Source organism: Callithrix jacchus, chromosome 9 (genome assembly GCF_049354715.1).
Source record: "Callithrix jacchus isolate 240 chromosome 9, calJac240_pri, whole genome shotgun sequence".
Taxonomy (NCBI): Eukaryota; Metazoa; Chordata; class Mammalia; order Primates; family Cebidae; genus Callithrix; species Callithrix jacchus.
The window spans coordinates 17,431,372-17,446,152 of NC_133510.1; the positions used below are offsets into that span (position 1 = coordinate 17,431,372).

The 14,781-nt window shown below is 46.3% G+C and overlaps 1 long non-coding RNA gene across 4 annotated transcripts in view; it reads left to right on the top strand.

Moving 5' to 3' along the window:
- Window positions 1-590: 590 nt before the first annotated feature.
- LOC108593095 (uncharacterized) overlaps window positions 591-14,781 on the top strand; it is a 100,159-nt gene continuing 85,968 nt past the window's right edge. For 3 of the 4 annotated variants that reach the window (XR_013522271.1, XR_004729232.3, XR_004729233.3), the window contains exon 1: window positions 3,846-3,891. This is a non-coding gene — a long non-coding RNA (uncharacterized LOC108593095). Of the gene's footprint in view, window positions 725-3,845; window positions 3,892-14,781 lie in introns of those variants that run through there. The other variant, XR_013522272.1, reaches the window with a different exon arrangement.

A 14,781-nucleotide genomic window follows, 5' to 3' on the forward strand; every position in this document is an offset into this window, starting at 1 on the left:
TCATAACTCAGCTGGGTGTCCGAGCCAGGGGTGATCCCAGAGGACCCCAATCTCCAGCCTTTGCAGTTGTGCTAGGGAATGTTCGAGGCCAAGGCCCTGGAGCCTGGGAGGGGAGAGCACTGGTTGCAGATGCGAGCTTGCAGGAAGCTTTGATGTTCTGAGTAGAATTGGGAGGCGTGGGAAGTGAGACTTCTGTTCCCTTGAGCTCCCACGAAGCTGAAGCCTTTCCATTATCTTATAGGCCGCAGCGCAGCATAGCCTAAAGGTGCTGGCTAAAGTTCGTCTTGGCCCAGAGTAAATCAGGCCAGAACCAAAGAATGTACTTAAATCAAAGTGAAAAATTAAGGCACTGTGCAGGGGAAAGCTCTCCTCTCCAAAATATGTATGCATCCAAGTGTACCCCTGTCTAGCTGGGACAGGAGCCATCAAAATGCAAATATGGGTTTTGGGAATGCTAATGTTGGAAGTGGAGAACAATACTGAGGCAGACTTCTTGGGGCCAGTGAAAGGGCCCCAGGGCAGGATATGGGAGCTGAGTGGGGGGCAGGGATGAAAGGGGCAAAGGAAGCAGTGTGAGAGAGCCTGGAGATGAGAGAACAGCAGGAGTCGATTGAGGTTGAAAGGCTGCTGGGGCAGGACTAGAAAAGGGGAGCGCTGAGAGGACCGGTCAGAGGACCTGACCGCTGACCGCTGACCCGAGGCTGCGTGTCCAGGAAAGAGGAGGGTGAGTTCAGGGAAACTTCTCAGAGTGGCAGCCCAGCGGGAAGGAGAGTCAGGACGTGCCTGGAGTCTCAGCCCTGGGCTTGAGGTCAAGGCCTGGAGAAACAGACAGTAAGATCTGTGTTTCTGTAAGAGCAGGGAAGCTGGGAGGTACACTCCACTTTGGTGCTACCAGCACGTGAGCTAGAGGGCTTGAAGGAGGGGCTTGAGAGCCAGGAGCCAGACCAAAGCCAGGGTTGGGTTCAAGGGGTCTCACTGAGAGCTGCTTCCCTGGGTTTAATTTTGCTCTTCCTGGGAGGACTGAATACATTAAAGTAGAGCCTGGCACAGCATCAATGCTTTGTGGATGTTTGTTATCTATGTAGATAAAGAAACTGAGGCTCAGAAAGGCTTATTAACACGTGCGGCTCTGGACAGCAAGGAAGTGATGGCAGCTCTATCCGAATTCAAAGCTGCTAGAACTATACCAGTAGGTTCCTGTGTGCAGTTGGGGACCCACCTCTGCCAGTGCTGGCATGAGCTAGCTGTCTTGAACTGAAAACAGATACTCAGAGATGGGCTGTGGGATCCCAGAGAGGTGGCAGAGTGGTCAAAGCTATGAAGCCAAGAGTGGGTGCCAGGAAGGAAGCCCTGAGCCCTGAGTGACTGTAATTTTAAAAAAAATTAATGCTGGGAGTGGGTGTTTATTTTGGAGGGGTGGGCTGCTTATATTTGCTTTGGGGGACTTGTTCATTCATCTTTTCTCAGTGGCGCCTACTGCTGCCCTGGCCCAAAGTTAAAGCCCAATAAATCATTGTTGTACAACTGAGTGCCCCCACCTAGACTGTAAGTTCCTGGAAGGCAAGGATTTGTGTCCCACACTTGTTTTATACCTTCCAAGATCTTGCACAGCACTTGGCGAATGGGCATTGAACGAATTCATTCACTGAAGCGTCTCTCTGGTGCCAGACCCAGTGCTAAGTGATGGGAATACACAGATGAATACAATATGATCCCTGCTCTTGGGTAACTCATTTTGGTGAATGAGTAAAGGAAAGAAAGAATGAATGGAGACTGTGGAAAGGGCCAGGCCATTCTGCTAATTGCTTTATGGACTAGTACACAGCAAAGAGATGCACCCCTCAGATACCCTGCTTTCTCTTGGGTTTTGGTGAGTGGCTGCTGAGTGGGTCTCAGAGCTTTAAAAAACCGCTTTCACAGAAAAAGGGATACACCCCTTTATTTCTCCTGCACACACCCCAGGAGTGGAGGGTCCCAGAGGGATGACTGGATGCCTGGAGTTATTTGCATCCTTTCCCCCAGGCTCTCTTGGGACCAAGGATTGCCAGGAGCCACAGGAGGCAGAAGGGACAGAGATAATCAGAGGTTCTAAGGAGGAGAATGATGCTATGCCATTTACATATTGAGAAAAATATATATATATACACACACGCACACATACTTTTTTATATACACACACACATATATGGTGAGTATACATCTATATATATGTATAGATGGTAGGCTAAGCTTGCCACATATCAGAACAGACACCAAAATAAACAAAATATCAGAAAAGATGACCAAAGTTTTTAACTAAATAGACACTTTGGATACTGTTCATGGTAGAAAAGGCTGTGCTGTGCAGCTAGTGTCCTCTAGATTCTGGAAAGGAAATCTCAGTTTACCATTGTGCTGCTTAGCTTATAATAGGTGCACCATAAATATTTGTTGAATGAATAAATGAATGGAACTTCCATTGGTCTGGAAAGAGTACCGAATGGCAGGAGCAAAACCACAGCATCTAAAGTGCTAAAGCCGTCTGTTCTAGCAATTTATTTGCTATTTCTTGGAAGGCCTATTATTTTATAATGCAATTTCCTGACAAGCAGAAGACCAGAGAGATAGCTCTAACATCTTTAGTTATCTGAACCTAGGTAAGTTATCTAACCTGCCTGAGCTTCCACAACTTATCTGTTAAAGTGGGTATGATAATTAATTCTTTACTTACTTGTGGATAAATTAACTGTACTGAGGATGGGGTACAAAACAGAAGGGGCCTCTGTCCTTTCTAGAGGAAGAGATAGTAAGCAAATAAAAGTAGAAAATTACGGCTTTGAATTATAGGTTTGATGGAAAACCACAGGGTGCCACGTGGGAGTAGCGGTGGGCCCTCATTCAGATTGGGGTGCAGGGAGGGCACTGGTAAAGTGCCATTTATGCGGAGACCTGAAGGATGAGTTAGGAATTGGCCAAGGGAGTGAAGGGAACGGCATGTGCAAAGGCCTGAGGCAGGAAAAGCTGGGGGAGGGGGGCTGGAATTTCAAGCAGCCAGGAAAGACCACCGCGGTAAGGCTACATGGGGAGGGACAGAGATGCTCAGAGGTTGTAAGGAAGGGAATGATGCGGTGCCATTTACAGGTTGAGAAAAGCACTTGGGCTGCAGCGTGGAAAACTGTTTGGGGCTGAAGTGTTAAGAACTGGATCTCAGTTCTTAAAAGAACCTGAATGTTAGCGCCAAGGACTTTAAAGACTATCTGGCTCTAACCTCTCATTTGAAACAAGGGGGGAAAAACCCCAAAACACAAGAACCACAATTGTGAGGAGCCTTGGCCAGGATCGCACGTTAATCTGGCTGTAATGTAGCTGTGAACTAGGGTCTTTGACTGCTCTTTCGCAATTTATGAGCCTGTGCCCGCTGGGCCTTCTGCAGTGGTGGGGTGGCCGGGAGATGACTGCGGGGCGTCGGGGTTTTGAGGCAGGCGAGGGTGGCGCGCAGGCCAGGCTCCCGCGCGCCCCCAAGCCGGGCCCAGGCCTAGCGCCTCTCGCCGCCGCGCACATTCCTAAGAGGAAACTCGGGGCTCACCGGGCCTGCGGCGTAGGTGGCTCGGCCCTCTCCTTGGCTTTCCCTCCCGGGCCCTACTTGCGGAAACCCACAGCGGGAGCCTCCCGCCCGCCGCGCCCCCGCCCCGGGACAGGAAACGAGCAGGGACAGCTCCCAGCGCCCCGCGGCCGGGCTAGCAACCCGGAGGCGGAGCGCTGCGATTGGCTGCGCGCGGGAGAAGCGGCGGAGCGCTGCTCCAATCACGGGCCGCGCCGGGAGGCCGCGCCGCCGGGAGGCCGCGGGCGCGTGCTCGCATGCCTGTGGTATTTGCTCAGAGGGGCATGACCACTTCGGGCAAGTCTTTAAATGTGAGTCAGCTTTCGGCCGATCCCTGGGAAAAATTCCTTCGGTGTTGTCAGGCAGGGTTCGCTAGCTGCAGCTCTCTCTCTCTCTTTTTTTTCTTTAAACAATTCAAAAGGGATAATCCTGCTGAATGGGAAAAGGCATTCGGACCCTGTCCCCGCTCCCCGGAGGAGAGGCCGCGGGCGGCCCGAGGACCTGGTTTTCCGGAGGGTCAGGGCACCCTCTGTTTTTTCCCGCGCCCTCTTCCCCACCTTTAGCAGGGCACAAAGGGCCACGGCGGAGGGTCGGGGGTGCGAATACACCGCGGGGCGAGCAGTGCCCCCTGGAGTTGTGCGCGGCATCTACCCGACGTGGGGAATGCCCGGTCCCGGCCTCCCTTTCTCCCGTTTCGTGGCTCTTCTGGTCCTGAACTTGGCCTGGGGAAGCTGTGCGGTCCTAGGTCAATCTCTCCACCTCCCTAAGCTTCAGTTTCCTCACTGGTGAAGGGAAAGGCAGACAGTAGAAGAAGCGAGCTGACCCGGGACTGTGGACACTTGGCGAGTTCTCCTAGCTTAGTCTTCCCAGCTTGCTTGGAAGCCCCTTCTGCACTCCCGGCCTCAGTTTCCCCGTCTGTAAGATGAGGGAGCCGATCTGGAAGAGTCCATGAGTATGAGTGTAGTGACATCAGGCGATTGCCCTCCCCCTTCCTGGGGCCTGTAACTTGGCCGCCTGCGGCAGCATAACTCCGTAGCTGCTTCCCAGGCCACCCAGCCTCCCTTCCCCGCCTGTCATCTCAGAGACACCCAGCAGGCAGGATTGGGAGCACCAAGGGAAAAGAAGACCAAAAAAGGCTGAGGGCTGAGGGAAATGAGTTAGGACTGAAGGGATTTATGTGCAATTTGATTTTAAATGAACGTCTTGTGCAAAAGAAGAGGTGATTTGACACCTGTTACTGGTGAGTTAATAGCGTAGGCACTCTTGGTAATGGGGGTACAATACTGTGAAGACCAGATTAGCTCATTGTGGCAGCAAATTATGAGTTGACCGGAGGCTGGTCACGGTGCCTTATGCCTGTAATCCCAGCACTTTGGGAGGCCGAGGCGGGTGGATCACCTTAGGTCAGGAATTCAAGAGCAGCTTGGCCAACTTAGTGAAACCCTGTCTCTACTAAAAATACAAAAAATTAGCTGAGCGTGGTGGCAGACACCTGTAATCCCAATTACTTGGGAGACTGAGCCAGGAGAATCTTCTGAACCTGGGAGGTGGAGGTTGCAGTGAGCCGAGGTCGCACCACTGCTCTCCAGCCTGGGCAACAAGAGGAAGACTCTTGTCTAAAAAAAAAAAGAGTTGACCAGAGAGATGCTGTAGAATCTCTACTTGGGAATCTTTGAAAGATAAGGCAGACACCCCCTGCCTCCTTTGAAGGGCTTTGAAATCCAGGCAGAGTGAAACTGTTAGAGCTCTCTGAATCAAGAGAACATTGGAGCACTGGCTACTTCTGTGGGTGAAAAGTGTGGTTTGGTACACAAGAGCATTGCACTGTGCTACTAACACAGGGGTGTGACCTTGAGCAAGTCACTTGCCTATTCTCAGTCTCCTTTTCATCTGGAGCAGGATGAGGGATTTAATCTAATTGACCTCTTAAAGTCCCTTACAGCTCTGACACTCCAAGATGAAATGGAATAATGTGTGAGAAATTGCTTTGAAAACTGCATAGCACTAAGGGTCTTTTTGTTCTGTTTATATAGATAAAGATGATCTGAGAGTTCATTAAACTCTGAGACCGACTGTAAATCAGGCCATCCACCTCCTACGAGCTGAGTCTGCAGCAGGGCATTTGTTTGGCGACAGAGTTTCTCTGGCCTGTGAATCAGTATTATTTATTCTGTTTGTACTGTCAGTTCCTGCCCTGGTTTTACAGCCTGAGCCAGCCACTCTTCGCTCTCTGCCTTGGTTTCTCTACCTCAGCTTGCCTTTTCCAACCTCTCGTGATTCAGATGAATCGCATTGTGCCTTTGCCAAGCCTAGGTCCCCTGGAAACAGGACTGCAAATTTGCAGGAAGTAAAAACAAGAACCAGATTGGTTTGCCAACAATTAACTTTGACCATTCCCCTTTTTCCTTCTCTGGGGGCTAGGGGATTTATGGAGATGGCGAGGGGAAATAGACTGAAGATTGAGAAAGAAAAAGGCAGGGGCCAATCATAAAGGAAAGGATTTAAAAATGTATTCCTATCAATTCAGAAATAGGGAAAGACATCTAAGCCATCAGAAGGGTCAGATGATCATTATGCATTATACAAAAAACAGAATTCCTGGACTGCAGAAGCCCACTGCAGCGTTTAGTTCTGCTTGGGCAGGTCAGTGTAGTCTTCAGAGAAGGGTGATATCTGGGATATTTCTTAATGAGAGAGAGTGATTTTTCTTGTAGTGAGAAATGCATCTAGCCCATGGGTAGAGCCTGAGCAAGGCAGAGAGTAAGACTATGTAGTGGGGCTTGGGTCTCCTAGGAACGGCCAATCACCAGGTATGTTGTGAGCTCAGGTGAAGATGGCAGAACTGGAGCTAGAAGGCAGAGTTATAAATGGTCTTATCTGTTCTCTTAAGAAATTTGGACTTTATTTTGTAGGAAATGGAGAATAGTTGCTGTTTTTTGAATAGGTGAGAGAGATCAGTGGTAAAGAACATTGTTTTTCAAACTTTAGGTTATACAAGGAATTCAGGTCATGACTGACATTTTCAAAATAGAATGGATGAGAATAGAATGGAATAGAAATATGAAAATCCATGCATTCTGTATTGGCTTATGAAATATATGAGATTGTGTGTGTGTGTGTGTGTGTGATTGTTTATGTTCTAGATGGTGGTATGAAATATACTTATTACAGTGGGTCCTTGTGAAAAAAAAGGTCTGAATCCACTGGAATTGCAGACCCTTCATGCTGAATGGAGGAGGATAGATGGGAGGGGGAGAGACAAGATGTTCTTGGAGACAGGAAAGGTGAATTGCATTCTGTCCCACTTCAAACTCTCAAGAAGGAAATTGCTTAACTTTTGAAAAGAGTTAACCCATCTTTTCCAAGTCCTCCTCTGCAGAGGATAGATGATTATATTTGCCCTGCAGAGTAATGGAGGAGGCCACTAAAGTATTTGGTACCCTGCTTCATTGGCAGGGCGTGTTACCTAACAGGGCAGATACTGTGGATCAATAGTTGAGACTCAGTTTCTTCCAGTCTCTACCACGCACCCACATGCCTGTGGTACAAATCATGATCCTGTGACCTAAAAATGATGTTAGTTTTCCATTTTTCCAGTGAAACATTGCAATTCCTATAGTCAGCATTTTGGGATAGTATAGCCCGTGACTGGTATTCAGGCATATGTTTAGCAAAGATGGGAGACACCATCCCTGAAACATGAGTAATAGCCTTATATTTAAGGCACTTAAGAAGGCTAATAACCTCCCTCAGTCAGTAATATCAGTGTCTTAACAGACCTGAGGGTTGGGGAGCCTTTAGGGATAATGAATTCCCTCCTGATGCAGTCATAGAACATCTCCTATTCTGCTGGTCTCAGAAAAACTGGAGAGCAGCTGGCTACCATCTGCCCTATGACATGCCCATTACTTTAAGACCGTTTCTGGGCGTCAGTGTTTGCTTTTTCTCAGGCAGCCTTACATGCAACAAGGGCCCATTTACTTTCCTGAGTCCAGCCATGTGAAGAATGTTGCTCTCTTGCAGCAATGCAACATGGTCCAGTTCGTTTCTTCTTAAGGTGAATGACACTGTACACATTTGGTTACAGATTGTACATATCCATGGTCTGTTCTCCTTTCCTTTCCCAAACCAGACTCTATGCATTTGGTCCAGACACCACTTCAGTTTACATAACTCCAGACACAGCCTCATGGTTGCATGTTCTCTCTTCACACTCTACACATGTACATGTTCTTCCTATCTGAGTTGGGATTGTTTAAGTTCCCTTGATCCTGACTGGTTCCTAATCCATAACAAGAGCAATGTACCATGATCTGAATATGACTGTGTGCCAAGCCTTGTGCTAGGCGCTTTATTATATTCAGCAAACTTCAAGAGGCAGTATTACCTGTCTTTTGCAGATAAAGAAACTGAAGCTTGGCTATTGTTGATAATTGCACATCTAGTTAATAATCAAGTTGAGTTGCAAAACTAAGTTTCTTTAGATTGCAGACCCATGCTTTGACTCCTGAGATACTCTCCTTTCCCTGATTCTTTTCTGATAGCCTCCTTCGCTTGACAGCTAGGAAGGATTCCTTCTCTGTCTCTTCCCATTTTGTCTTAATAAAATCATGAAAATCCCTCTTTAGAGAGAAGGTTGAAGTGGAATCTACTTTTGCATTGGCACTCATACAGAGGAAGGACATCCAAAAGTCGTTATGTCTAGACTTTTGCATCTCGACAGACTTCCCTTGCTGTGAGAGAAAGGGCTATTCTCAGCATAAAATAGAGGAAGAGGCAGAATGAAAGTGCCCCAAATCACACAGCTCTGGATCTAGAGATGATTGAACAATGAGCCAACCATATGCTCCACTCTATCCATCCTACACCCCTTTTAAAATCACTTATTCATTCCTTATTTACAGCTTTTCCCTCCATCCCTACCTTCCTTTGGTCATCCACTGTTGTGTCAGAGACACCAAATCAGTCATTCCACAGATAATGGGTACAACGATCGAAGATCAAACATCTTTGATGTGAATAGCACTTCTCTTGGCTATTATCCAATACCTGGGCACTGGCCATTCTCTGTGGCCAGGAATATGATCAGGGCTGGCCACATGTATAAGGAGAGCATGACATGGGGGAAGTGTATGCATTTACAGCTGCCAGTCTGGAAGACCATCCTTTTGACCAACATGGGCTCCTATGAGACATAACAATGCTTTTTTCCCTTTGCTTGGAGCAAGGAACCATAGAGTTCCCTGAGTTGGAGAGATTCTAGTGGGTTATCTGATCCAGCCTCTTCCATCTGATGCAAATATCGGCATTAGATCTTCTCTGGCATTGCTCATCCAGCTTCTTGAACACCCCCAGATGTGAGCTAACTTGATCTACTCACCCCATTTTTTGGAAAGCTTTATTTTTTAGGCAATTCATGCGATTCTCTTATCAAGCTTGAGCTGATTCCCTAATCCACCCATGGGTCCCATTTCTCCTTCGTGAGATGACATAGAAGAGTTCTAATCCCTCTTCCATGTGATAGCTCTTCAACTATTTGAAGGCAGATATGATGTCATTCTTAGTCTTTTCATGCTGTGGATGCCCAGTTTGTGCCAGTTTTGCAATTCTTAGGATTCTTGGTAATGTCAGTCTCACTTGCAGGGCATACTTGAGTATAATGTGTAAATAATGAGCTTTTACCATATGCCAACCCCCTTCAAAGACATTATGTAGTTCAATTCTCATGTCCAACCTGTGAGATAAAAACCCTTTATATTTTATAGAGGAGAAAACAAATTAATGAGGTTAGGGGTTTAGGCCAAGGTCATGTAGTTAGACATGGACAGAACTGGCACATTAACCTGAGCCTTTTACCAAACACATGTGCATTATTTCTTTCCTCTAAAAATAAGTTTCACCAGGGCAAGGATGGTGCAAGACATCCAAGATACAGGTCTTGTCGTCCTTAATACATAGAAACATAGAGAAGAGAGGATATATATTTCTGCAGTCTTAAGTCTTACTTGCTAGAGACATTTTTTGTCTCTTCTCTCCCACATAAAACTCTGGCTGTAAGTTGTAACAAGATACGGGATATCCTCTCCATTTTTTGCACAGAGAGAAACAGAGCAGAGAGGTTGATGTCCATGATACTGTGTTTACTTGGGGACACAGTATATCAAAATGAGATTTAAATTTCCGAGTCTTCAAAGGTAATTGCTTACACACATAAACAGAAATTGCTAATTTCACATGTGTATGCTTGGAGTGTAAATATTGAAGACATTTGTCTCTTTTCCATAATATTTTTGGAATACAGGAGCCCTCTGGTGGTGAAAATTGTAGCAGGGAGGTATCCTTGGGAAAGCTGATCAGAGATTTCCTACCAGAACTTTTCTTAGTGCCCTCTGGCTTTGTTTGAGGGTCACCCCTTTTCCATTTTGCCTCTTTCTTCCTCTTTTTGTACAGGATTACTTGCTTTTTGCACACCCTTTCTCCTTTCCCCCTCAAGTTCCTCTCTGCGTCTTTCTCTTCAACCCCAGCTGTCACCCCTGATCCCCCTGGAATCTTTCCTTGCTGCCATCTTTGGCCTCGGAGGACCCTTTCTGAAATCTGGCCAGTTCCCCTGTGGCAGGTGCTGAGCGACAGCTGCTGCCTTGTTGCTGCTGCAGTAGTGAATTCAAATCCCTTGTGGGTGTTTAGAGCCTGCAGATGGATTAACTGATGATTACTGTTCATCAACAAGCATTTGCCATGTTCTGCTAAGCATGTTAGGGATGCTGAGTGGCCCCTAGAAGCAAGTTTTCTTGGAAGAGCAGGTGAGCTTTTTCCTCCTTAGGCACAAGGAGCTCACCATACATCATCTGGTCCTGGGGTTGATGAGCTGTCCAGAGCTGGGCCATTCTAAGTTTCTATGTGTAGCTCTTTCTGTGCAAATACTTGCTTTCCTCATTACTGTGTTCATGGAGTGGTCTGTGTTCTGTAAGATCATGCCTCACAACAGCAAACAGCAAGTGAGGACCCATAAAATAGCTAAATTATGTATTGGTAATTGAGAATTGACCATTGATCCAGAAGCAGAAGCTTTACTGGTGGGTTTAGTGGATTTCAGTAAACCAAATAAGGGGAAAGAAAGCTAAAATAGGACAGGCACAGAAATTTTGGCTAAAGTTTTAGACAATCTTCTTGGCTTCTAGTACAATAAAGTAATAGGGCAGTATAACACTTAGAAAGCACTTTGGACTCTTGAGAAAAATACCTTCCATAAAATGAGCTGGTGACTTTATTATATTGCAGTGCTTAACAATTAGTGGCTTAATCACAAGGTAGTCAGGTGAGATAGGCCAATTCATTACCCTCACTGCAGAGACAATCAGAAAAGCCTTCCCAGGATCCACAGCATGTTGCAAGAGGGTGGAGTGCCAGGCTCCTGGGCATGTTAGAAAGTGAAATCAGAAGAAGGGCTGTGGGGAGAATCATAAAGTTTGGAAAGCCACAGGTTTCTATAAACTGTAGAAGAAAAGGCTAGAGTGAGTGAGGCGGTTGCAGTGGGCATTCCACTAGTTAATACGGTCCAACTTCATGGAGGGGTTATGCGTACTGACAAAGTGCATCTGGGTTTCTCCTGCTACTACCACCCCAGCAAATGAGAGTGGCCTTCGGATGAATCAAGATGAATTTGGGCTTCTAGCTATGAGGATTTGGGCAGGATTAGAAAGTGTTGCCTGGGTGGCTGCAGAATTCTCTTCTGTCTAGATTTTAAGAAAACGCAGACAAGTCTTTTCAGAGGCCCTTTGGAGGCGCATGTGGGTGAAGCCCCACCTCAAAGATGCATGAGCAGCCAGACACAGTGGCTTGTGCCTGTAATCCCAGCACTTTAGGAGGCCAAGGTGGGTGGATCGTTTGAGCTCAGGAATTTGAGACCAACCTGGGCAACATGGAGAAACCCAGTCTACACGCAAAAACACAAAAATTAGCCAGGCTTGGTAGTGTGTGCCTGTAGTCCCAGCTACTCGGGAGACTGAGGTGGGAGGATTGCTTGAGCCCAGGGGCCAGAGTTCACAGTGAGCCATGATTGGCCACTGCACTCCAGTCTGGGTGACAGAGTGAGAACCCATCTCCCAAATAAAAAATAGATGCATGAGCTGGCCTCTGGCGATGTTCTTCCCAGGCTTGTCATTTTTCAGTCACCGTAGACCTCTTGTTTCACAGCATTTTATGGACTTTTAAAGTTTGTAATTTCTAGGGTTTGGGAGTGAAAGGGTGATGCTGTGGTGTGTGCCACGTCAGTCATCTTAATTCAGTTTCCCTCATAGGCCTACCTTCTTGTCCTGTATCCTGCCAAACCACAGATACTCATCCACCTCCCAGTTTCTGACATAACTTACAGGATTCACTATAACTTACAGGATTCCACCAAGAATGGTTTGCGTAATTATATGATAAAAGCAGTACATGGTTTGTGTAAATTTTCCCCTGGTTCAGTGTGTGTGCACTTACCGCAGTGCCTTTTTTAATAGAGCTGTCTGCAGTGATGGGATCAGTTCTCTGTTCTGAACCTGAAGCTTTGGGCAAACAGCCTGGACCATGTCTATTAAATGTGCTTTGTTTAGCATCTTATTCCAAAGACAGGTGCGAAATAATTTTTATAGTGATTTTAATGACATAACAAAAAGCACACTAGATTGGAAGTTAGATGATCTGGTTTAGTCCTTGCCACCAATTAGCTCCTCCAGGCCTCAGTTTCCATGTTTATGCACTGAGGAGATTTAGACCAGATAACCTTGGAAGAGGACCTCCAGCTCTGAAATTTACTACTTATCTTTCATAATGGTGCCTTCCTCCATAAAGACTGTCATCTTCTCAGGGGCAGGGGAAAACTTGCCTGTAGTGTTCCCAGAGTGTCTGGAAGGACTCTGGCCCTTGACAGCAGGGATGGATGGGTGGGGAACAAGGAGCACTCAAGTATCTGTTGATAGATTAATCATATCCATCCACTTTCCAAGAGAAAGGTAGTAGTACTTTAGGAGTAAGAGACACTGAAAGGAGACAAGGGACAGGTTCTCTTTCCAATACCACCTCTTGTTTGGGTGTATACTGTATGCTGTGGTCTTGACCGCCATTCATAAGGAACTGCTGAAAGTTGCCCACTGCCTGCCCTAGATCTGGAGAGGAACATAGCTGCACATTCAGGCTCATGCTCTAAAACAGAGATTGAGGCTGAGCTGTCAAGACCTGTAGAAAAATGCTCCATACCCCAGTAGGAGTTGGAACTGTCCTTTCTCACGACAAGATGGGATTTGTGCTTTTCTATGAAAATGTTTGTGTAAATGGAAAAAGAAAAAATGCTAGAAGGTTGAGCATGGAGCCGAGGCTTTTGTGAAGGGTAGGACTCCTCAGCTGTCATAAATATCAGTGGAAGGGGAAACAGGTGGCAGATCCCTGCTTTCCTTACACAAATATTTTAAGTGGATCATAAACTCTCTCTGTTCTCCCCTGTGTTTTGGTGCCTGCAGCTTAGAAGGTCAGACCCTTTTTCCCAAACCACATGGGAGCATCATTTTGCTAGTGACTGCTTGTATTTGGGGAATATAGACTTTAGTTCTAGTACACTGGCTTGAGTCCTCTCCCCTTACTCAGTTAGCTGATGAAGAGGCTAGTCCAGCTTCTTGTGCTCGGTAGACTTAGGGGTTGTCAGTAGAAGCATGTTTCACTTTCCTTCTGATAACTGATAACTGACATAAAGGAGTTACGTTTGCCAGATGGGCAAGGTGGGAAGTCTTGGCAGCGGCTCTGGGCGAAACCAGGAAGAACATGATGAGGCCAACTGAAAGGGAACGTCACTGGTTTCTAATGACGCGGTGCCTATTAGGGGAGCAGGGCCTTCTGGGGGAGCCTTCTCCTGAAAGTGGGGAAGTAAGGTACAGAGACAAGTCCTGGGTCCTACTCAGAGACAGGAAATGCTCTGAGAAGTGGAAAGGGGTATAGAGTAGGCAGGCAGATTACCGTTGGAGGGTCTTTTAATGAAATTTGAACTTGCAGAGACAGGCAGGTGACTCATGAGGATGGATTTGCTCATGTCAAGCAGAGGACGGAGAGAATCGTGGCTCTGAGAACTGCAAAGTACCTTAAAGGTCTCTCAGGCCAATCCATTTATTTTACAAGTGAACAAAGCAGGGCTTCTTCTTGGAGTAATAGAGAAGGCAAGACTTTCCCTAATGCAGGATAGTTTTAGTCCAGGAGTATGGTTTGTGGGGAAAAGCATGGGGTTTGGAGTCAGGCAGACGCAAGTCCACATCAGTAGTCCAGTTACTAACTGTGCCCGTGGAGGATAAGAATACCTACTTCCTGGGGCTGCTGAGAATAAATGAGAAAATAGATGTGAAAGCCCCTACCCCAAAACTTGTAAATGTGCCCCAAAGGTTCTGCTGAATGGTCATAATGCCTTTTATTATGATTACAATGTACTTGGCTATACTATATAGAGACTATATTAAGAGAATGACTGAACAAATATTAATCAAGTGATTGCTATATGCCAGCCCACTCGTGTTATTTTATAGGCACTCAATTTATTATTAAGATCATCTTAGTTTGATGGATAATGATAAAAAATGAACTGTGATACTAATAAATAATAACATCAGTGGTAATGGCAATGATGATAATAAAGTGTCAGCACAATTGCTCTTGAGATATTACATGAAATGAGGGAAGGGCCAGATGCGGTGCCTCCCGTCTGTAATCTCGTCACTTTGGGAGGCTGAGGCCAGAGGGCTGCTTAAGCCCAGGAGTTCCAGACCAGCCTGGAAAATAGAGTAAAACCTTGTCTCTTCTAAAAATAAACATTAGCTGGGTGTGGTGGTGTACACCTGTAGTCCTAGCTGCTCAGGAGGCTGAGGTGAGAGGATCGCTGAGCCGAGGAGTTCAAGGCTGCAGTGAGCTATGATCATGCCACTGCACTTCAGCCTAGGCAACAGATAGAGACCCTGTCTCAAAAAATAATGAAAAGAATAAAAAGAAAAAGAAAGGAAAAGTTCTTTTGGAATCTAGCATTGCCTTTGGTGTTCAATAGCGAGTGATCTGAGAAACAGGAACTCTGTGGTCATTCATTTATTCACTGGACAAACAGTAATTGAGGGCCTACTTTGTGCCAATCACTTTCCCAGGAACTAGAGGCACAGTGGTCAATAAAAGCAAGATTCTTTTCGTAAATGGAG